Source organism: Mus caroli, chromosome 15 (genome assembly GCF_900094665.2).
Source record: "Mus caroli chromosome 15, CAROLI_EIJ_v1.1, whole genome shotgun sequence".
Classification (NCBI taxonomy): Eukaryota; Metazoa; Chordata; class Mammalia; order Rodentia; family Muridae; genus Mus; species Mus caroli.
Genome location: NC_034584.1, coordinates 19,581,340 through 19,584,783, shown reverse-complemented (window position 1 = coordinate 19,584,783; position 3,444 = coordinate 19,581,340).

Below are 3,444 nucleotides of genomic sequence, written 5' to 3'. Positions count from 1 at the left end.
TACTACCAGAGCATCCAGCAATACCTCTCCTGGGTATATACCCAGAAGATGTTCCAACTGGTAATGACAACACATGCACCCCTGTGTTCATAGCAGCCTTATTTATAATAGCCAGAAGCTGGAAAGAACCCAGATGTCCCTCAACAGAGGAATGGTTACAGAAAATGTGGTATGTTTATGCAATGGAGTACTATTAAGCTATTAAAAACAATGAATTCATTAAATTCTTGGGCAAATGGATGTATCTGGAGGATATCATCCTGGGTGATATAACCCAGTCACAAAAGAAGTCACTTGATATGCACTCACTGATAAGTGGATATTAACCCAGAAACCTAGAATATCCAAGATACAATTTGCAAAATACAAGAAAATCAAGAAGGAAGACCAATGCTTGGATACTTCATTCCTCCCTATAGAATAGGGAACAAAATACCCATGGAAGGAGTTATAGAGACAAAGTTTGCAGCTAACACGAAAGAATGAACCATCCAGAGACAGCCCCACCAGGGGTCCATCCCATAATCAGCCAGCAAATGTAAACACTACTGCATATGCCAGCAAGATTTTGCTGGATTTTGCTGAAAGGACCCTGACATAGCTGTCTCTTGTGAGGCTATGCCAGTACCTGGCAAATACAGAAGAGGATGCTCACAGTCACCTATAGGATGGAACACAGGACCCCCAATGAAGGAGCTAGAGAAAGTACCCAAAGATCTGAAGTGGTCTACAACCCTATAGGTGGAATAACAATGTGAACTAACCAGTAACCCCAGAGTCCGTGTCTCTAGCTTCATATGTAGCAAAAGATGGCAAACTTTATATGCCTCAGTACAGGAGAATGCCAGGGCCAAGAAGTGGGAATGGGTGGGTAGGGGAGAAGGACAGGGGGAGGCATTTGAAATCTAAATGAAGAAAATATCTAATAAAAATTAAAAAAAGAAGAATCAACAAACAGGACCTCTTAAAATTGCAAGCTTCTATAAGGCAGAGGACACTGTCAGTAGAACAAAACATCAACCAACATATTGAGAATAGATCTTTACCAATCCTACCTCTGATAGAGGCCTAGTATCCAGTATATACAAAGAACTCAAGAAGNTAGACTCCAGAGAACCAAATTGCCCTATTAAAAATGCAGTACTGAGCTAAAGAAAGAAATTTCAACTGAGAAATATTAATGGCTGAGAAGCATCTAAAGAAATGTTCAACATTCTTAGTTATTAGGCACATGTATATCAAAACACCCTGAGAATCCACCTCACACCAGTCAGAATGGCTAAGATTAAAATCTCAGGTGATAGCAGATGTTGGGGAGGATGTGGAGAAAGAGGAGCACTCCTCCTTTGCTGGTGGGATTGAAAACTGGTGCAAACTGATGGAAAATCAGTTTGGAGGGTCCTCATAAAATTGGACATTGTACTACTTAAGGACTCAGCTGTACCACTCCTGGGCATATACCCAGAAGATATGCCAAAATGAAATAATCTTCACTATCTTCATAGCAGCCGTATTTACAATAGCCAGAAGCTGGAAGGAACCCAGATACCCTTCAACAGAGGAATGGATAAAAAAAAAAAAATGTGGTACATTTACTCAATGGAGTACTCTTAGCTATTAAAAACAATGAATTCTTGAAATTCTTAGGCAAATGGATAGAACTAGAAAATATCATCCTAAGTGAGGTAACCCAATCGCAACAGAACACACATGGTATGCACTCAATGATAAGTGGATACTAGCCCAAGAGCTCTGAATAACCAGGATACAATTCACAGACTACCTGAAGCTCAATAAGAAGGAAGACCAAAGTGTGGGTGCTTCGGTCCTTCTTAGAAGCAGAACAAAATACTCACATGAGCAAATATTGAGATAAACTGTAGAGTAGAGACTGATGGAAAGGCCATCCAGAGACTGTCCCACTTGGGGATTCATCTCATATCCAGTTACCAAACACAGACACTATTGTTGATGACAAGAAGTGCATGCTGAAATGAGCCTGATATGGCTGTCTCCTGAGAGGCCCTGCCTGAGCCTGAAAAATACAGAGGCACATGTTTTCAGCCAACCATTGGATTGAGCACAGGGTCCCCAATAGAGTAGTTGAAGAAAGGACTAAAAGAGTTGAAGTGTTTTGCAACCCCATAGGAAGAACAACAATATCAACCAACCAGACCTCCAGAGCTCTCAGGGATTAAGTCATCAACAAAGGAGTATACATGGCTCCAGTTGCATGTGTTGCAGTGGATGGCCTTGTCATACATCAATGGGAGGAGAGGTCCTCGGTCCTGTGAAGGTGGGAGTGAGTGGGTGGGTGCAGGAACACCCTCATAGAAGCAGAGGGATGGAGGATGTTACAGGGTGTTTCTGGAGGTAGGGAAACCAGGAAAGGAGATAACATTTTAAATGTAAATAAAGAAAATATATTAAACAGTTACATATTAGGCATACATAGTCACATGTAATAATATATCTGCAAATATAACATGCTGCATCTATGTAGTATTTCTCATATGACTATAATCCATATAGTATAACAGTCATTGGCTTTCTGTATTCCTTCATCTAAGGGTAGTATTCCATGAGATTTTTTCATCCATGTTGGTATTATAGGTACTGCTGTCATTGTTCAGGTTTTATTTAGGAGGCCATATTGTTGAGATTTCATGGGTGCAGCATGCTAGATATCTTCCAGGACATATACCCCATTCTTCTGGCTCTTACATTCATTCAGTCACCTTCTCTTCATATTATCTGAGCCTGGAGTATAGGAATTCTGTTTCAGATGTATCATTTGATTCAGAAAACACTGTACTGGTTGTTCTTTTTAATTAAAAGAAACATTAAAACTAAATACTTGTAAAATAATTTAATCTTCCAAATGTCCCACAGCAAACACTTCAGTAAATAAGATTTGTGGCTAGAGATGAGCACCACAAATTCACCCAACTTCTTTATTAAATGCAAATGAAATGTAAATCAAAGTATAACTCTGTTATCTCTCTGTTTGCCCAGTTAAATAAACAAGAGAATAGCCAATCACAAGTCACTGAGAAACACACTTTTATTACTGTTCCTGTGAACTATAAACAACACCACTATTTTCTACAATACTATTAGAGTTGATTTGAAAGATAAGAATATACCACATGGCTCACAGAAGAAATTATATAAGTTATGATTTACTCATGCAGTGTGAAACAAGTGAATGTGCTATGATATTCATTACCTGCTTTCATATGGCATATTGGAAAATATAAATCTATAATAGTGAAAAATACATGTGGGAAAAGGAGAATGATTCAAAACCAGGACTTTACTTGTTACTAACATATTGTTTAGGGTGTTTTTGTCTCTCTATAGGGATGGAACAATATCTCTGATGTACAAAGCAAGACCCACTGAAGGAAAACCCTATACATACTATCAGGTCCTTTCAAAAGG